The sequence below is a fragment of the Myotis brandtii genome, unplaced genomic scaffold (genome assembly GCF_000412655.1).
Source record: "Myotis brandtii unplaced genomic scaffold, ASM41265v1 scaffold374, whole genome shotgun sequence".
Classification (NCBI taxonomy): Eukaryota; Metazoa; Chordata; class Mammalia; order Chiroptera; family Vespertilionidae; genus Myotis; species Myotis brandtii.
Genome location: NW_005364372.1, coordinates 4,051,206 through 4,073,120, shown reverse-complemented (window position 1 = coordinate 4,073,120; position 21,915 = coordinate 4,051,206). Strand labels below are relative to the sequence as shown.

At 37.5% G+C, this 21,915-nt stretch overlaps 1 protein-coding gene and 1 long non-coding RNA gene across 10 annotated transcripts in view; one reads left to right on the top strand and one right to left on the bottom strand.

The window, feature by feature from the left end:
- The window catches only part of HDAC9 (histone deacetylase 9), an 846,941-nt gene that overhangs the window by 474,312 nt on the left and 350,714 nt on the right, over positions 1–21,915 (top strand). The gene's annotated exons all lie outside the window — the stretch shown is intronic.
- On the bottom strand, positions 1,859–21,484 carry LOC106727146. Its single transcript, XR_001363303.1, has 3 exons — positions 21,475–21,484; positions 17,144–17,146; positions 1,859–1,903 (listed from the first exon to the last, which is right to left on the bottom strand). It is a non-coding gene; the product is annotated as an uncharacterized LOC106727146 (long non-coding RNA).

Sequence of the window (21,915 nt, the reverse complement as noted above, 5' to 3'; positions counted from 1 at the left end):
AAACCAGAGTAAGAAAATCTTAATGACCTTTAAAAAGTGGCCCCAGGGGTGTCCCTCAAGCAGTGAACCCAATTTGGAACCTCTCTTGACCTCTTTGGACCCAGCCAGACAGTGACAACCTAGGAACAGTCAACCATGGAGTCTCATTTGCCAGCAGAAATCTGACCTTTGTCATGCAAAGTGGACCTTTACTTCCTTCCCCTGAGGAGAATCATAGTAGCTCATACCATTTGAGCATTTTGGAAACATCTGAATGATAGGAATAGAATAGGTAGCTCTAATCAGGCCCATTTCTAAACCAAGGTTCTCTTAAATGGAAGAATTGAGAGTCTTTTGCTCCTTTCTTAACAATGAACATCAAAGACCTTTATAATTGGTTGTGAAGGTGAGAATAAAAGAATTTAAAAATTTTTTTTTTTCTAAGGCCCTTCAAGTAGCACTCTCTTTTAGAATTACACTCTGTGATACTTTTCATTCTTTAACACAGGATTTGTTGATACTGAAATTTGGAATATTTTACTGAGCTTTCTGGTTTGGCTGCAAATAATATCACGCTATAGTAGGTGACTTTTTCCCCCTAATATAGTATATTGCTGGACAGATAGTAAACTATAAAATAGGGAAAGAAAGCTTCTGGGTCCAGACACTTTTGAAATAGTCCATAATTCTAACAAAGATAGTACGTATGTGGTGACTTTGAACTGACCTTCAAAACCACTTGACGTAGATTCTGTTCCAACGAGTGTGTGCATATGTCTCATAAAACATTATGGTAAAAAGTTCTAGAGGTTTTATGCTCCATTATATTATTGGGGTCTTACCCAGTGAACTTTGCCTTCCTTTGAATGTTGCAGTCTTTCCATTTAATACTTCTGAACAAAGTGAGCTGGTTGGCAAGATTAACCTCTTAAAGTGCACAAGCCATATAAAGCTTGGCTTAGGCTAATAAGACTGTTCCAGCCCCACTGAAATATTCACTTTAATGGTCAGCAGCCCTAGAATAAGACTCAGAGATGGAAAGGGTCCAAACATAAGTTAAGGCTTTGGAAGGCCAATGTCATTTTCCACATCCAGTAAATTGGAACGAAGGCAGAGATGAAATATATTCCCCTCAGTAAAGCAGTTAGAATTTATGTTGTGGTACTTTGGTAACCCGTTCAAATTATTATAATCCAGAATAAATACCCAGGAGATTTTTTTAATGTTTTAAAACCTTTCTGTCATCTTCTTCTCTCTCTAGTTCTCTGTCTTTCTCACAATACACAGAGGTGTGTGTGTGTGCACATCTGGACACGCACACACATTTCTGCACAGATGGCACTTTTGCTTCTAAAAATATTCACCTACAATCTTAGTCCAGATTGACAAAAACTGGAACGCTCTATATGTCTTAGGACCCTCATTTCCATTGTTGTGGCAATTCTTCTTGCCACAACATTGGCAAGAATTATTGAAATATATTCTTTGTGATAAATTTGCACCAGTTTTCCCAGAATTGAGAAGCAGTGTGGCACAGTACCCCAGGCTTTGAATTCATCTACCAGTTTGAAATCTGGATCCTTAATCTTGGGAAATACACTCGATCTCTTTAGGCCACAATCCTCATCTGTAAAATAGGAATAACTGTTGTACTTGGTTCACACAGTTATTTTGAGAATTCAGTTGAGTAATGCATGGTATGCACTTATGATCACAATTCCAGGACTTAGGGAGTGCTTAATAGTTTTATGTATGTATGTATGTATATATGTATGTATGTATGTATGTATTTAGGTAGACCCCAACATTACATAACTTAATGTGATCATCCCAATAAATCCCTCACCCATCCAGCACCACACCTAGTTATTAGAATATTATTGACTATATTCCCTATGCTGTAGTTTACATGCCCATGACTATTCTAAACAACCATTTTGTACTTCTTAATCCCTTCATCTTCTTTGCCCATCCCCTGCAAGATCCCTCCCATCTGGCAACAACAAAAAGTCCTCTGTATCCCTGAGTCTGTTTCTGTTCTGCTTGTTCATTTTGTTTATATATTCAATTGTTGATAGATATGTATTCATTGCCATTTTATTGTTCATATTTTTTATCTTCTTTGAGTTTCACTTATTTGCATCAGGCTAAAACTAAATCTCTTACTGTTGAAAAGTTTTTGAAGTCTTACATTGTAACCTTTATTAATAAAACAAGTAAATTCAGGACAAAGTATGAAGTAGGAGGTCACGTTTTGATTCCTGGTCAGGGCACATGCCTGGGTTGTGAGCTCCATCCCCAGTGTCGGGCGTGCAAGAGGAAGCTGATCAAAGATTTTTTCTCATCGTTGATGTTTCTATCTCTCTCTTCCTCTCCCTTCCTCTCTGACGTCAATAAAAAGAACTTTTTTTAAGGAAGGGGATAGAGCCCGGCATTTCAGAGCCTGATATGGTGGCCACGGGAGCAGCAGATTTGTTTCTGTCCTTTCCCATAGAAGGAACTCTAATTGACGCCCTGGGCTCACAAGGGCCAAACTGAGTACTCATTTCTGCCATTGACTTCATTTTTAAATAACTAGACTTTAATTTTTAGAACACTTTTAGATTTACAAAAAAAATTTTGAATAGATAGCCACTGATATTTAGATTGTCTCTATAGTTTTGTCCTCTTCAGAATGTCATATAGTTGGACTCATACAGTATGTAGCCTTTTCAGGCTGGCTTTTTTTTACTTGACAATGTGCATTTAAGATTCCTCCGTATCTTTTTATGGCTTGAAAGCCCCCCCCCACCCCCGCTGAATAATATTGCATTGTATGGATGAACAACCGTTTATTTATCAATTTACCTATTGAAAGATTATCTTGGTTCTTTCCAAGTGTTAGCAGTTACAAAGCTGCTATAAACACTCATGTGTAGGTTTTTGTGTGGATACCAGTTTTCAACTCAGTTAGGTAAATACTTAGGAATGTGATAGCTGGAACTTACAGAGAAACTGCTGTGCCGTTTTGCACACTCACCAGCAGTGCATCCGACTTCCTGTTGCTCCACATACTCACCAGCACTTGGTATTTTCAGTTTCACTTGTTTGGGTTTCAACTATTCTAATAAGTATGTAATGATTTCTCATTGTGGTTTTAATTACCCCCCCCCCCCACCCCCGCTGAATAATATTGCATTGTATGGATGAACAACCGTTTATTTATCAATTTACCTATTGAAAGATTATCTTGGTTCTTTCCAAGTGTTAGCAGTTACAAAGCTGCTATAAACACTCATGTGTAGGTTTTTGTGTGGATACCAGTTTTCAACTCAGGAATGTGATAGCTAGAACTTACAGAGAAACTGCTGTGCCGTTTTGCACACTCACCAGCAGTGCATCCGACTTCCTGTTGCTCCACATACTCACCAGCACTTGGTATTTTCAGTTTCACTTGTTTGGGTTTCAACTATTCTAATAAGTATGTAATGATTTCTCATTGTGGTTTTAATTTGTAATTTCCTAGCGTTAGCAGGGAATATTTTTTTCCATCCCTTTACTTTTACTCTTTCTGTGTCTTTATATTTAAAACTAGCTGTACCCGGCCACTCGTTGCTGTGGCTCAGTCTGGTTAAATTGAAAAGAAAGAAAAGAGAAAGCGCACGTCTCTAATATGTTTAATTTCACAATGCTTGTGGGTATACAATATTTTTTGTTGTTCCATTGTCTGTGCAGATATAGAGATTGTCTGGTTTGCTGACTCTAGAACACGCAACATATAATTGTCCATGTGAGAAGCAATCCGTGTCTAGATGTAAACCGCACAATTCTAAAGATTGCCCCTGAGCTTTGTTGATGGTGATTGCAAACGCCAATCAAATTGGGAATTGCAATCTCTTAAATTGAAATGGCATATCCGTTGGAATCATAGGAATGCGAGGAATGAGGACATCTTCACCTTTGAAAGGTCCTGTCAAGATTGTTGCTTCTACGACATTGCTCATTAATTTTTTTACTGCAAGCCGCGTGCCTGTCAAAGCTTTGGCTGGTTGACATTTCGCAACATGGTAATTGGCACGCCGATTTTCAATTGCAGTACGTGCGGTGGCATCCCTGGCAGATCGCGTGAATTCAAAAATTCTGTTGGATAATTAACCGCTTCATCTGCTTCCACAACAGTGTCGACGGACTTGTATGTAACTGCCTCGCTTTGAATGTTAGACTGAATGATATTGTTAAGTCCGTAGACGTCTTTGTTCTTGGCCGCGAGAATAGCTCGTTCACTCAGCCAATCGTGATTCTTATCATTGGTTTGAATATTGGGAAATACTTTTTCAACCAATTCTTCTTTTGACGTCACTAAGTTGCAGAAGTTATGAGGCAATGAAATTCGTCCTGAGGTCAGATCAACCGGCACCTTTCCGTTCCCAATTCCCAGCAATTGATGTGAGAATATCTCAGCTGATGGATCGTTTTGCAGCTGGACACGCATATCTGTGGTTAATTTTATCTACAATTTATAATTGTAAACAGAAACATTGAAATGGAATCGTAAAATATTTAGTATAGCGTGTGTTGCTTTTACGTCCAACAGATGGCGCTGTTTTTCAAAAAAAGCATGTTTTTACCTGTCACAGGTGTGACATCTATATAATAGTAGGTATATAGGTATATAAAAACACGCGTGATTTCGAATGCAACGTTGTGTCAAAACTTCAAAGCAATCGGTGAAGAACTTTCGGAGATTTAAGATTTTGAACAAATGAACATTTGCATTTTTATTTATATATATTTAGAAGCTACCGACGAAGGAATAAACAACCTCTCTCGCTCTCTCTCACTCTCTCTCTCCCCCTCCCTCTTCCTCCTCCCCTCCTCTCCTCCCTTCCACTCTCTCTTTTTTTTCCCACTCTCTCAAAAACAAACAAACAAAAAAAACTAGCCCTAGCTGGTTTGGCTCAGTGGATAGAGTCAAAAGGTCCCAGTTTCGATTCCGGTCAAGGGCACATGCCCGGGATTCGGGCTCGATCCCCAGTACGGGGTGTGTAGGAGGCAGCCGATCCACGATCCTCTCTTATGGTGGATGTTTCAATCTCTCCCTCTCTCTCTGAAATCAATAAAAAAAATATATTTTAAAAAACACATCAAGCCCTAGCCAGTTTGGCTCAGCGGATAGAGCATCAGCCTGCGGACTGAAGGGTCTCGGGTTCCATTCTGGCCAAGGGCATATGCTCGGGTTGCAGGCTCAATCCCCAGTAGGGGGCGTGCAAGAGGCCTCGTGGCTCCGCTGATCCCGGTGCTGGGAGGCATATTACCCTTTTACTATATAGGATAGAGGCCTGGTGCATGGGTGGGGGCCGGCTGGTTTGCCCTGAAGGGTGTCCTGGATCAGGGTGGGGGTCCCCACTGGGGTGCCTGGCCAGCCTGGATGAGGGGATGATGGCTGTTTGCAGCTGGTCACACACCCTTCAGGGTGGGGGTCCCCACTGGGGTGCCTGGCCAGTCTGGCTGAGGGGCTGAGGGCCGTTTTCAGGTTGGCGGGTGACTGAAGCTCCCAACTGCTCCTTTTTTTTCTCTTTTTTTATTTTATTCTGGGCCAGCTTTAGCTCTGGCTCTAGCTCTGAGGCTTCGTATCTGGTTTGTTTGCCGTTCTATAATCGAAACAATGTATAACTTCAGCTCTGAGATCCCGGCAGGCTGAAAGCTGGTTTCTGGGGTTTTGTTTAGCTTCTTATTTGCAACATAGTACATAGTTGCTTAGAGTTGCAACTCAGAGGCCGGCAAGTCAGGCGGGGAACGTTGGAGTCTGCAGTCACTGGAGCAAGCAAGCCTCATGTTCGCTTCCAGCTGCATGGCTGCTGGCCACCATCTTGGCTGACAGTTAATTTGCATAAGGATATGCTGATTAGCCAATGGGAAGGGTAGCGGTCGTACGCTAATTACCATGTTTCTCTTTTATTAGTGTAGATTGTTTTCTGACAAGCAACATATAGTTGGATCTTTTGTTTTGTTTTGTGTTGTTTGTTTGTTTTAACCCACTCCGACAGTCTCTTTAGTGTATTAGACCATTCACATTTAAAGTGGTTATGGATATAGTTAGATTAATATCTACTAAGTTTGTAATGGTTTAATAATCATTGTACTTATTCTCTCTCTGTTTTTTAAGTTTTCCCTCTTTTTCTGACTTCTCTGGTTTTAATGGAGTATTTTATATGATTCCATCTTCTCTACTATCTTAGCATATCAATTGTACCTCTTTAAAAAAAAATTTTTTTTTGTGCCCTGGCCATTGTGGCTCAGTTGGTTGAGTGTTGTCCTATGTATTGAAAGGCTGGTTCGATTCCGGGTCAGGGCACATGCCCAGGTTGTGGGCTGGATCCCTGGTCAGGGTGCCTGTATGAGGCAGCCAGTCGATGTTTCTCTCTTACATCCTCACATCAAAGTTTCTCCCTCTCTCTCTCCCTCTCCTTTTCTCTCCCTCTAAAATCAATAGGAAAAAAAATATTTTTAAAATTTCTTTTGTGAGTTTAAAGTAACATTTACATCTAATCCACATCAACTTACCAATAATATTATACTGCTAAATAGGTAAGGTACTTTGTAACAGGTATTCCCAATTCCTTTCCCATCCTGTATAATAATGCTGTTGTTAACTTCACTGTTACATGAGCTAAAATCACCCAATAAATTGTTGATATTATTATTATTTTGAATAACCTATTATATCAATGAAAAATAAGAAAAATAAAATATTTTCTTTTACATTCATTTATTCCTTCCTTTATATAGATCTGAGTTTTGACCTGTATCTTTTTTTGTTTGTTTTTTCCTTGCCGAAGGACTTATTTTAATATTTCTTGCAAAGCAAGTCCATAGGCAGCAGATTTCCTTAGTTTTTATTTATCTGCAAAAACTTTTATTTCTACTTCTTGTTTAAAGGATAATTTCACTGAATACAGAATTCTAGGTTGCTGGGTTTTCTTCTTGTAACTCTTTAAACACTTCACTATATTCTCTTCTTGCTTGCATGGTTTCTGACAAGAAATTTGATGTAATTCTCACCCTTCGTACCCTGTAGGCAAGTTGCTTTCTATTATCTTCTGGTTTCTTTGAGCATATTCTCTTTATCTTTGGTTTTCTGCAGTTGACTATGCTATATGTGTAGGGGTTTTGATTTTGGTGTTTATACTGCTTCATGTTCCCTGAGATTCCAGCCATTATTCAGATATTCTCTTGCTCCTTTATATTCTTGTTATTCTGAGATTCCCATCAGACATATGTTACATCTTTTGTAATTGTCCAAGAGTTCTGGGGTATTCTGTTATTTTTTCTTTGCCGTTCAGCTTGGGAAATCTCTACTCACTTGTCTTCAAGGTCATTGCTTCTTTCCTTAGCTATGTCCAGTCTACTGATGAGCCCATCAAAGGCATTCCTGGTTTCTGTGCTTTTTATTTCAGTTGTTTCCTTTTGATTCTTTCTTAGAGTTTTCATTTCCCAGCTTAAGTTTTCCCATATGTTATTGCATGCTGTCAACTTTAAACTACCATATCTCATTGATTTTAAGATACTCATTTTTAAAATTTACTTTTATTATTTTATTTTTAATTGAATTTATTGGGGTATATGGATTTCAGATGTACAGTTCTATAATACTTCAACTGTATATTGCATTGTGTGTTCACCCCAATTCAAGTCTCCTTCCCCATCACCATTTATCCCCCTTATAACCTCTTCTACCTCCTCCACCCCTGGTTAAGATGCTCATTTTTTAAACAACATATCTGAAATCAGAGAAAGTCTAGTGAATATTTCATAGTTTAACTAGCAGTGTTTTTGCTATACAAGGTGATTGTGCATGTTACAATTGATAAATTACTATAGTATTTACCCAAGAATTAAATGGTTTAGAATAGTAAGATTCCTTGTGATAAAGAAAGAGCACAAATTTATATGTGATTTTCAGCTGTCAGAGGGGAAGGAGGTGGGGATGACTGGATGAAAAGGTTTGCCAAAGAACATATATGCATAACCCATGGATGTATGGTGATGGCTTTAGGGAAGTGGGGGCAGGGGCTGGGTGCAGGTGGACACAGAGGCGGGGAGATGGGGACATCTGTAATAGTGTCAACAATAAAAATATAGTTAAAATTGTAAAATGCATAATAGGAAAATAATGTCCCCCAAATTTTTTTTATTCAAAAGTTAGTTATGATTAGGTTAGAATTAAGAACAAGATGCTTTAGCAGTTCAATAAATAAGTTGGTCTCACAGATTGTGTATGCAATATGTTTGATGACTAGTTGGAGCTAAGAGCAAGTATTAATTAATTGAGAGTTGTGTGATAATTCATCAACCGTGTAAACACTTTGAAAATCTAACTCAAGTTATTTGCTTGTGGGGGAAACTAGTGTGAAGAAGCTAATATAGACTAGGACAGTGATGGCGAACCTTTTGAGCTCGGCGTGTCAGCATTTTGAAAAACCCTAACTTAACTCTGGTGTCATGTCACATATAGAAATTTTTTGATATTTGAAACCATAGTAAAACAAAGATTTATATTTTTGATATTTATTTTATATATTTAAATGCCATTTAACAAAGAAAAATGAACCAAAAAAATGAGTTCGCATGTCATCTCTGACATGCGTGTCATAGGTTTGCCATCACTGGACTAGGGAGACAAGCATGGAGCGTAATCTCATGGTTTGGGGTTAGATCTGGCCGAGAATTCCACCACAGTGTTACCACTTAGAGCTGTGTGATCATGAGCTAGTTACAGGACTTCTCTGAGCCTCAATTTTTTCAAGTGTCAAGTAAGGGAAATATTCCCCTTGCATAGTTACTACAAGCAATGAAGTTACTGCATGCAAGTACCCAGCACAGTGCCTGACATAGGACAATCTCAGTACATATTGCCTGTATGAGTTACTAAGAACAATGGTGTGGCTTTAGTAGTAGGAATTATTCGTTGTAGCCATATGGTAAAATTGTAAAAGAATTAAAGTGTCAAAAAGAGTCTAGATTTGTGGTCTTAACCCTGTCACTAATATATGACCTTGAATACAGCATTTAATGATTTAGGATATTTGATTCCTCAATTAATTAAAATATTTGGAGCAAATGATTCCTAAGATTGTGTACAAGTCTAACAGCAAATATATCATCATGCTTTATGAAGAAGAGTAAGATAGAAAAATGTTAATGATTTGAAGAATGTATAAGTAAGAAATAAATGATGGTGCTTTTGTAGAATTATATCTAAAATTCGTTTTAATTAACTGTCGCAAAATCTAACGACATATTTTTCACTCCCCATAAAATACTCAATTAGAAATAGGCAGGACATTTTAGATAAGATTGGAATGAGAAATTGGCAAAAACAATAGTTAAGACTTAAAAGCATTTAGCCATCTGTTGTATAATCGTGAGAATGATTGAAAAATGACTCCTCCTTTGTAATATTCACAATTACATAACTTGAAACACTGGAAAAATATCCCACGCTAATATATGCACATATATCTCTAGACATAGATAATGAAATGAATTAAAAGATGACAAAATAAATGATGAAATATTTGTGGTTATATTTTCTTTTAAATTTTGAGCTACTTTGAAATGAAAGTGTCCGCTGTGGCGAAGAAGTCTAGAAGAAACCATTATCAGTTTGCTCAGAAACCTTCTTCACATTTAAGGCAGTACATAATAACAGTTTATACTGCATGCTAGATTTTTTTCATTAAATGGTCTTAATTTACCTGTACAGAGCTATCTTTATTTCTAATGATCTCTTCTTTTAGAAAACTTTTTTTATTTCAACATTTATACTGATTCTTCCATTCTTTACCACCCATTCATACATGAGATCAATTCAAAAGTCATTTTTTATGAAAAATTGATTCCCACATTTTCCTTCTCTGTATGCCCATTTTTCTGTCATTTTTGCAGTAAAGGCTGGCAATCATATGTAAATTATTAAATATCATATTTTATACTGTTGTTTTTATCTTATTTTGCCCAATTGGATGAGAAAAATGTCTTTGAGACTTTGTAACATCTTCATTTTTCCCCCTCTGTTTTTAAAAATATAATTTTATTGATTTCAGAGAGGAAGGGAGAGTGAAGGAGAGATAGAAACATCAGTGAGAGAGAATCATTGATTGGCTGCCTCCTGCATGCCCCACACTCCTGATCAAGCCTGCAACCCAGGCATGTGCTTGGGAATCGAACCCGGACCTCCTGGTTCATAGGCCGATGTTCAACCACTGAACATATTTATTTCTCATCTAACAAATTACACATTGTTTTGGGCTTATTAGTAGGTATTAAAGACATAGATATGAGTAAAAAGGGTTTTTGCCCTTAAGGAACTCACAGTTGGCGATAGTGAGGCACATGTATAGGTTAATAGAAGGTGAATTAAAAGTTAATTTAATTGAGCACTTGACCCACCTTGCTTTTTGAGGAGCTACTATTTCACTTTTCTAGGTTATAAACATCTTGAGTGAAAGCAAAGATTCAAACCATCTGAAGAATGCAGATAGGAGAAGACACTGAGATATTATTTAAGTTATATATTTAACTAAAAAAATCCAGTATATTTAATTGGAATTATCTATTTTGATTATATTACATTACTAGAGGCCCAGTGCACGAATTCGTGCACAGGTGGGGTCCCTTGGCCTGGCCAGTGATCGGGGCTGATCGGGGCCAGCTGACCAGGGGGAGGGACCGCGGGAGGTTGGCTGGCCGCGGGAAGTTGGCTGTGGGAGCGCACTGACTACCAGGGGACAGCTCCTGCATTGAGCATCTGGCCCCTGGTGGTCAGTGCATATCATAGCGACCGGTCATAATGGTCACTTAGGCTTTTATATATATAGATTTTAAAATTGATAACACAACAATTTTTTAGAGAGAATTTATTAGCCCACTACAGTTGTATAGAGGGGGTTCTTTGAGGATAGCATGAGCATAGACTAAACTGCCCAGAAGAATTTTCTGTAATGATGAAAAGATCTGTATCTACCCTGTCCAATTCAGTAGCCACTAGACAGATGTAGGCACTTTATTTATTATTTAATCCTTACCTGAGGATATCTTCATTGATTTTAGAGAGATAGGAAGGAGAAGAGAGAGAAACATTGATGTGAGAGAGAAACACAAATCAGTTGCCTCCCTGACACACACAGACCAGTTTTCGAACCCACAACCTAGGTGTGTACCCTGATCAGGGATTGAACCCGTAACCTTTTGGTGTGTGAGATGATACTCAAACCCGGCCAGGGCTGATGTAGTCACTTGCAATTGAACACAAAATGTGGCTGTTGTGTCTGAGGAGATAATTTTTTGTTGACAAATTTTAATTAATTGAAATTTATATGTCCACATGTTGCTAGCTAGAAACTATCATATAGACCACACAGTGATAGACCTAGGAAGGCACACATGTGGCCGAAGTGTCACAAAATACCTGCAGTCCCCAAGGCACAAGTCACTAATCAGTCACAGTAAACTCTTCCCTCTGAGCTAGCCTTAGACCCATTCTACATCACATAACCCAAAGAAAAGACAGTGCCTGAGCAGAATTAAGATTTTCAGGACTCTTAATTTTTAAATAACAAGCATCCAATATTATAAATTAGCTTAGTTTCAAAAAGGTGTGTGTGGTGGTGGGGGGGGGGTGCGTATTTGGAGGGTTCATTTAACTGAATTTTTTGAGTGTCCAAATGCTTAAATGATGCTAATTCAATATGTTCACATGTTGTTATTAGAAATATAAGTTCCTGACCTGGTTTTGCTGGGCTTTACATATAGTAATGTTCCCTTCAAATGGTGACTAGGATAACCCAGGACAGCCCTAGTCTTACCCCTTAACAGCTTAACAAGAACAGCAAAAATAAGCAAGCTCTTTCCCCCTAGTACAGTTCTGAGCAATTCCCAGGACTAACTCTCTGAAACAGCTGGGTCCTGTACCAACCCTGAGTCACTCATTCACAGTGAGGTCAGTTATACTGGGGGGAAGGGCTGAGGGACACCTCACTTGCCACCCTGGGTGTCTGGGTGGAGTCCCCACCAGCTCTTTCTCTTTTTTAAAGTCGGGATCATCATTTTAGATGTGTTTTTCTTCCATAATACCTAGTGTCTAGCCTTGCACAGAGCAAGTGCTCAGTCAGTATTTGTTGATAGGAGTGTCTCATTCTTTTTACCTAACTGCTCTTACTACTTGTTTAGAAATGTTAAATAATAATTAAAACCAATAAAATGAGAATCAGAGTAGCATTCTCTTTTTTTTCCCACTCTTAGCTCAAGTACAACATTTAAACCACCTGAAATAGAATAAATTGGTTAGAAGAACAGTGCTGTTCTTTGAGCTCCTATGAAACATAAATTCAGTGAAAACCTGTTCAAACCACAACTCTGATTAAAGGTTTTAGCTGCCAAATAATATGTTCTGGTTAAAGCCAAGTTAGTATTATGGAGTGTTTCATGAATAACAGCAAAGGCTTTATATTTTGCTGTTGATTTTCTCATGGGAAACTCATGTAAAGGAGAGTGATACCTCCCTGTTGACTTTAACTTTTAGAAATGCAAAGCATGCTGAAATTGTACATAATTCTCTTCTAACGAAAAGGAAATAGCATTTCAATGGTTTTCCTCAGTGTCTAGTTGAGTTATGGTGGGGCACAACAATTGATTTACCAGATGGGAGGTTACATTTTCTACTTAGCTGATTAAGTTGTAGGACACTGGGATTGCATCTCATACCATAAGGATCCCATGTAAAAGCAAAAATATTTTAATTAACTACATTTTGAAAGTGGCTAATTAGAGGTTTAAATTTTCACCCCCTCTTTTTACTTAAAATGCACTAGAAAGGGAAATTGTTCTTAGAAACAGGCCTTTTCATAGTTATTTGGCTTAAGAATTTAATATCTCAAGTGGAATCTGATTTTAAAAACAGTAACATGGTCCCATTTGAGTGAGTTTTGGATATTGCTTGCTTATTGTGGCTATTTAATATATACAAAGTACTCTCAGCATTTTAGGGTTAAAAGAAATGATCCTTAACTTATACCCTTATGGAACTTTAGCTGAAAAAAGTAAAAGTAAAAAAGCTATATTTTTTCTCTCCTTTGGATCTTTTTTACAAATAAGCAAATATATTACTAAAACCTTTGTCATTTGTAGAAAATTAGAGGCCCGGTGCATGAATTCTTGCAAGGGTGGGGTCCCTTGGCCTGGCCAGTGATCAGGGCCAATCCGGGCTGTCTCACCCAGTCCCGATCAGGGTCGACTGGGGCCAGCTGGCCAGGGGGAGGGACTGCAGGAGGTTGGCTGTAGGAGTGCACTAACCACCAGGGGGCAGCTCCTGCATAGAGCGTCTGCTAGTTGGTGGTCAGTGCGTGTCATAGCTACCGGCCAGTCATCTGGTCACTTAGGCTTTTATATATATAGATAATTAACTATAAGTAGGCAAACTAAGAAAACAATCCCATTCACAAATGCTTCAAAAAGAAGAACAGGAGTTCCAAAATGGTGGTAGAGTAAGTGTAAACTACATGGACACTTTCCCAGGAATGAACTAAAATACATAAAAACTATCCTGAATAATCAGCTGGAGTAGCTGGTGAGAACCCTGATAAGCAAGGAAAGAAAGTGGAGACCACATAGAGACGGGTAGGAAGGGCAGAGGTGAGAAAGAGCTGGCCAGGTTCCTGGAAGCTGGAGTTCAGGAGGGATATCTCAGCTGTGGGGTATGCCCACTGAGAACTCTGGGGTCTAAATCCCAAACTGGGTCCCTAACCCAGAGAACCAGAACTGAGAAGGTATATTTTATGATAAAGTGGTAAATACTAATTTTAGGTAAAGTATCATCCTGGTATTTTTGCTAATTGATGGGTATATATCATTAATAGTTTTCTTCAATATCCTACTTTCTTACCTAAAAATAATACAACAAAAATATAACACAGTAAAACCTGATCTCACCAGAATATTCAGATTTCCAATGCAATGCCAACCTTGGAATTCATTAGACTGTTTCTATGGCTTCTGTAATAAATTAGCACAAACTTAGTTGCTTAAAATAACACATTTATTATCTGGAGATCAGAAGCCCAAAATGAGTCTCACGGGCCTAAAATAAAGGTGTCAGCAGGATTATGTTCCTTCTGGAGGCTCTAGGGGAAATTCCATTTCCTGGCTTTTCCAGGAACGGCGGCTGCCCACATTCTCTGTCATGTGGACCCTTCCATCCTCAACACCAGCAATGACTAGTTGAGTCTTTCTCACACTGCATCATTCTAACCCTCTTATGCTACTCTCTTCCATATTTTTAAAGGATCTTGTGATTATATTGGGCCAACCTAGATAACCCAGGATAATTTCTTTAACTTTAAATAAGTTGGTTATCAACCTTAAATCTATCTGCAACCTTAATTCCCTTTTTACCATGTAAAGTAATAGTCACAAATTCTGGGGAGTAGGACGTAGACATCTTTAGGGAGGAGGCATTATTCTGTCTACCTTAGAGTTTTAATTAGGATGATGTTTTCTACAGGGTACTTTGATTTACTACACCTTTATCATTTTATTTGAAGTTTGTTTTGAGGTTTACTTATGCAGACAATCCTCCAAAGAAATGTAGCTAAATAGAAGATGTTTGCCTAAAGGTCTATATGGAGAAGGGTTCTGAAGTGACCTTCATAAATTCAGAGGCAAAAATATTGCCTTTTACATCAGTCTGAACTCTTTAAAGTCAGAGAAAGGATATTACTCTCCACATTTGCAGGCAAGAGAATTGAGGCACAGAAACATTGAGTAATACTTCACCCAAATCACAAAATTAGCAGCAGAGTCTAAACTGGAAAACAAATCCAGACTCTTATGAAGGTAACCAGGTACACAAGCTGAGAGCACAAGTAAGTACAATAAAAGTTAAATTTATGCTGAGTCCCAGGGAGTTATCAGGAGATAGGTATTAATTTTCTGAATGAGAACGTGTGTGCTGTCCCAGCAGGTGTTTCTATCAAATATAGACTGGGCTGCCCCAGGCAGATCTCACCCACTAAGATGGTCCACAACAGCTAGTGAAATCAGTTCACACCTCTTTTTATACATGTAGCCCTGAAGTGTCTGGGTAGAAACTGTGTTAAAAAGAGTTACACCCACAAATAATGCTACTCATGACATTTCTATTTAAAAGAGTCTATAAAAGATACACCTAATAGAGGATAAATATAAAACTATAAAACACACTGTGCCCTTTTATTTCCATGCATAGACAGGAGTTAGTTCATTACTGAAAAGATGAATAGAATTGAGTAATTCTGAATTTTTATTTATCAGTATAGATTTTTAGAACTAAACAGGATTAATATAAGAAAAAATAAAAGCACATTTATTAAGTCAGACTTCCCCAAAAGTAGCGTGTTATTTAAGTTGTGAAATACTAGCTCAGAAGTAAGACTGTATTACAAACCCGTAGGCTTCAGGCTAAAAAATTTTCATAAACTGAATTGAAGAAAATTAAAACTTGCTCCTAATCTGTTTGTTTTAATGATCATTCTAAATTTTGTATATTTTCAAAATGTAGATCTTCCAAATTCACATTTGAAAAAGTAAAGCATATAAAGGAATTAACATATAAATGTATTCTAGACTTTATGGGATATGGATTTCCTGGACTCCCAAACAGTAATTTTTCTGCATTCCATAAAAGGAACATTCCTTCTCCATTCCACATCTGCTATAGAAGACTTCTTGTGGTACATTCAACATCATGAAACCCTTAGTTAGAAATAAGACAATTTGAAGTTTAGCCAGTTCTCTTCTCAACATTTTCAAACCAGCCTTTTAATGTAAGTTTTCTTTCATGCATGGATACATGCAAGCATGAATTTATTCACTCAACAACTGTTTATTGAGACCCACCATGAGTCTCTGTAGTTGGTAAGTACTGAGAATAGACATAAAATCAGTTACTACATTTATTGCTCTGAGCATTATGTGTGGTAATTTCAGTGAAAGAGTGAGGGTTAAAACCATATTGCAGTAGTTTGAGGTTTAGAAGTGGTGATAGGAAGTGTAACTCCATGTAAAAATAATACAAAACCTGACTGTGAACTAAAGTATATATGCAGACAATAGCCAATAATATCTGTATCTCAGGAGGGCTTATTTTTACTTGAATGGGAAAGATCTGAGCATACATACATGCTGAAAAGAAAAAGCCAGAAGAGAGCGGGCGTTTGAAGGTACAGATTGAATAGCGTCTGTTAGTATTGCATAATTGAGCTAATTTTTGCTTCATATATATCTTTGAAGCCTTAACTTGCATTCAGTATCCCTTCCATACCCCGCTAGCATATTTAATCTTTATTCCTTGAATTTGCCAGTACCTTCCTGAGTCTGGACGAAGTACATAGAACTGCGCTTCCCTCCCACCTCTGTGGGTCAAGATCTCACTGGGCGCCCAGGATTTCCTCTCAAGGCCAATGAATCTCTATCCTACGGCCACAACACTCTGCTTACGCCTATCACCTGGCATTAATCACAGTGTATTATTCATTCCTGTTATACCAGCCTTTTCTCAAGCATTGATTCAGTAACTAATGGGTTTATTTTTATCTAATAGGCCCTGTATAAATGCTAAATAAACAATGGAAACATAACTAGACATGTTCACACACATGTCTTCATTACCCAGTCTTCATGGAACTTGTAGACTTGGCTCTCAAAATTGTTATTCAGTAGCTCTTAATTAAATTTAATTAAACACTGGAACCAACTAAATTGATCATTTTAATCTTAACTGTAGTGATGAAATATTTCATCACACATTATAATTTTAATTTCTTTCTGTCCAGAATCACAATGTCTGATTAAAGCATCTTAACTGATAAAAATGGTAATTTTTACCTTAAATGTCATAAAAATTCAAAGGAAATTGCTATTTCCTCCTCCATTTGCCCTCGTTTTTTAAAGAAAGCATTGAGTAATATTTGTGCATTCATTCATTCACTCATGAGACTTTTTCTGAAAGCTGATAAAGCCAGGTGAGGGTAATGCATTCTGGGAAAACATGGTGAGGAGAAGGAAAGGGGGTTCAGCAGAGAGGACTGCTCTTGCATGAGGAAGCTGAGTGGCTTGTCGGTGGGCCTTTGGGCTCTGGGAGCCCCTGCACTGGCTCATGAGGTGAGGCATCCAGGCACACTAAGGGAAGATGCCCACCCAGAGCTATTACCTATCCCTCCTATTCTCCTTATGATCACATCCAGTGAGCACGAAGAACTACTATCTACCACGATATGTGGTATTGAATTTTTGTCTAAGTTGTTGGTATAAGGAATATTCATAATTTAGGATGAAAAGTGAACAGAGACTAAATAAACACAGCAATCATTCTTAGTAGATGGTAATGTATTTACAACATAGAACAAAATAGTGTGGAATTTATAAACAGGCAAGTTAAAAAAAGTGATGAAAATAAGTAAAGTCAATTATTAACCAAAAGTGTTTAACATATTCTGAGTAAAAGATCAGAAAAGGATTGTTGTTATAGTTGTTGCTGTCATTATAGGTAACATTGCGCTCAGCAAAGGGAATAGGCCAGTTGTCAGTTGTAGTCTTCAGTCCCTCTACTTATCTTTGCATTTTAGTTGTTTTGTTTTATTTTAATATAAGCTCCCTGATCTTATATGTGGACTGCATTAAGCATTCATCTATTCAACTTCTATCTGTTGAACAACTTACCTTTTGACAGACAGTTGAGTTAGTAACTTTGTTCCACCCCTCTAATCTTCCACCACAATGCTTGGTAGGCGTTGTTACTGCTCTGTAATAGATGATAAAATGACTCATAGAGATAAGCAACTCACCTAGGGTTGCAGTTAGTACATGGAAAAGTTAGCCTTGAAATCTGAGTCTGGCCTGTTGGTTTGAGAGACCTCCTTGCTTCTACAAAAGATAGTATCCATGTCTGTATGTGTGTGCACATGTGTGAAAACGAAACACACACACTCCAATCTCAGGGAAATGAAAAGTCTGGGTCTTGTCACTTTACTGTGCCTTGGAATCCAGATTTTTTAAGCTGTGATTCTGCTACTTAACTTTACTAATTATTTGCTATTGTTTGTTCTCATAACGTCACACCGAAGATCATTCTCTACCATGGAAATCGGTATGAGAAGAAAAGATTTGAAATAAATTTACTTTATGAAACGGAAGCATTTCTTCTGTTTCCTTTTGTTCACTTATTTTTTTTTCTTTTAAGTAAAAAGAGAAAACATTTTTTGTTCTGTCCTCTTTATTTTAATATTGATTGTTTTATTTAAATAATGATAATCAATTTTTCATGCAAGGTTTCCATCTCAGTAGACAAATGCATTTAGATGGGCACACACACTAAAAAGCTTTGCTTCTGTTTCTGTGATTAATTGAGATGCAGAGAGTGATGGGTGTGGGGTAAAAATAGAAATGCAATTAGTGCAACTAGGCATGAAATACGTTCAAATACAAGCAGAATGTCTCCCCAGTTACTGATCTCTTTCGGGGCTCTTGAGGATTTGCATTCCATTAGGAAGTCACTGGAATGGAAATCTTCAGACTTTAGGGAGACCAGAGCATTAAGAAAAATGGAATTAACTTTAACTGCAAACTGAGTCAGCACAATAGGCCATTAATTCTTCTGCTTGGGTGTATATCATGCTGAGCTTTGGTGGGCGGGCTTCTGAAATGTTAGGACTGAGTTTATAAAGAATTGCAAGGACGAAATGATGGTTATCTATCATCCCAGACTTTGCCCTCACCACTGGCAAACTGATATCTACTGTGACTCAAAACCAGTATTGAAATATAGACAAACATGTTTGCTAAAACCAATGGATATGGACCTTTACTTAGAAAAATTGCATAGAGTATATTTTAAGAAAATTAATTTATGTTGCACTTTATGGAATAGCAATCATTCCTAGTATTAAAAAATCCTTGTCCTCAATTGATAGAAAAAAATCACAATGCCTCAAATATTATCATTTCAAATTGAGAAATTCCATCTTTCTGTATAGCTCCATAACCAATAGAAGTTGACTGACTTTGCTTTCTTTAGAAATAAGTAGTTTTACAGATATTTTAAAGTAAATTTCTAAATATAAAATGTATTGAAATATTTTGTATTTTCAAGCTACCTATGGCACTCCTGATTTCTGATCATCTTCACTTTCTTCCCTTACTGTGCTCTGCATCCTCTTTGAGAATCTCAATCTCTAACAGATATCATCCCATTTGATCATCCCTGTGAAGGACAATTGTTAACAACTGCCATTTAATGATTGCTTACCCCAGGATTTCTCACACTTGGCAAAACTGACATTTGGCTCTGGATAATTCTTTGTCATGAGGGCTACCCTGTGCATTGTGGGGTATTTAGAAAGATTCCTGGCCTCTGTCCACTAGATTCCAGGAGCAACTCCCCATACTAGCAATGTCCCTTGGTGTCAAAAATCTTCTCTGATTGACTAGTTTATCTTCTACTAGATAGTATTTCATTTGATTCTATCAAAACTTTGTAAAATATGTAAGACTGTGTTAATCAGAGTCTTGGCAGGAAACAGAACCTACACAGTATGGATCATAGTCTTAGGATGCTTAGGGATGTTGAGGCACGCAGAAAATAACAGGAAGCAATAATAGCAATAATTCCCTCCCCTGGGATTGAAGAAGCAAGGAGAGGAAACAATATTCCTGGAGTGCTGGGCAAGGTGGAGCCAGGGATCAGAGGCTTCCAGAGGGAGATGAATGCAGAGGAGACAAAGCTGATGCAGCACTTGTAGAGAAGAGAGCATAGGACATCTTGGCCCCTCCCTCCTCCTCAATCTTTGGATCACTAGCCAGTCCTACCAGTAAATTGAGCACCAATGAAAGAATTGAATCCCACCAGCAAAGTACTAGACTGATGCAACACTAGAATTCAGCCTCCATGAGCCCAGGTATCCAATCAGATGGTCACAGCCCTGTGAAATAAGGAAGGTGTTAGACTTCTATGTTTCACAATGAAGAGTCGGGCTCAGAAAGCACTGGAATCTCACTGACAACCCCACAGCTGGGAAGTGGTGTCATGTGGACTCAACTCCACGTGTTTCCACTGAAAACACAATGCCTTTTCTGCTCCACCTTTTGAAGTGGTTAATCAATTGATTTACTCCCTCTGGGAAGGTAATCTATAGTTTAATCCATTAGGGTGCATCATAAAATCATGCCTAGATCCAAGTCTCAGAATCTGATATTTGTTCTACATATCCATTTAGTTAGGGATTCCTCTTTATTGGTTTAGCTTTTCAGAGGCAAAATTGGTGTGATTAGGGGAATTTTAAAATAAATATTTAAAGAAAAAGTCTAAGTAAATTAATACAGTGTGGGAGGCCCAGAAAGTGATAAATTTTAGGGGTGCAGTCATTGAGCTTTTTGTTCTCGATCCTCATTTCTTCCCTCTCCCCATTTTCTACTTTACAATATTTTCAGGACCCCATTTTTTACTTTTTTCAATATTTCAGGCACAAAAATCAGTTGTAGAACACACAAAAAATTTAACTTGTTTTATTTTTTGCAACTGAATATTTCTTTCAAATTCTTATCTCACTTAGCCAGTTCCAAGAAAACCTAGAATGCATGGGTTCTCGGTTCAAGGAGAAGCTGCAGAGAAGTGGTGCGGGTGGGAAGGGAGCATTGAGGGGAGGGAGAGAACAAAGATAAAAACTTAAGTATAAATATTTAAAGTCTAAGAGCAAAATAAATAAAGAGATAAATAAACTTTTAAGTTCCACCTGTGATACTATTTGTAGTCGGTACAATACAAAATTCCTTCAAAGAAAGCATTCTCACAGATCAAAAAATCTGGCTAAATTATAACATTGGGTCTGGTACAGATGATTAACAATGCTTTGGAAAAGCAGTTTTTATATTTTTTATGGTATTCGGACTTAAGGTGGAGGAGCAGTATTAACAGCAGTTAGAAGACTGGACTTGAGCTAGACTACCTGATACAGCTTGCGGCTTCACCCCAGTTTATCTATGACCTTGGGCAAGTTACTTACCCTCTCTCTGTGTTTTGTTTTCACACTGATATACAATCAAGGTATAAATAGAGTCTATGCCATATGGATTTTTTTATGTTTAAACAAGTTAATATTGACAAAGTGCTTAGAACAGTTTGTCATAGAAATCAATTATTATATAAAATTTAGCTATAATCAGAAGTCATTATATAAATGTTAGCTATCACAATATAAATCAGTGGAACATAGGAATCACTATATACATTTTATATAAAATATATAATGTAGAAATCACTATATAAAAGTTAGCTAACATCAGCAATGTCTTTTCCATCATCATCATCACCACCACTACCACCACCACCACCACCATCATCATCATTGATTTCTACTACCCAGAAATTCAATCCAATGTTTCCATTTTTCTAAAAGATAATTACTTAAAAACACAATAAATCATGACTAATTATAAAGTATCACTATTTTAAATAGTTTAACCGAAGAAATAACAACATATATATGAATAATGTGCATTTGTATTTCAGAACATATAACCTAACTCATAACTTTTTAACTCTAACACTTGGCCACCCTTCCTTTCTAATTCATTGTATCCTCAATGTACAGAAAGTTTTATTTAAAGTGGTCAGAATGAGACATAAATTATATGCTACTGAGGTGTCTTCTTACTACCAGAAGTCAGGCCAGAGTCCCTGAAATCACATTAGGGCACTGTTTTTGTGGTTATTGAGTTTCACCCTTGAGAAAATTAGAAGGGCTGACACAGAAGGATAATAAATCTTACTCTGAGCCAAACATATTTAGTGATTAAGTTTCCTGCTAACAATTCAATTCTGTTAGATAAAATAAATACAAAACTAATGTTGTAACTCCTTTTCCACTT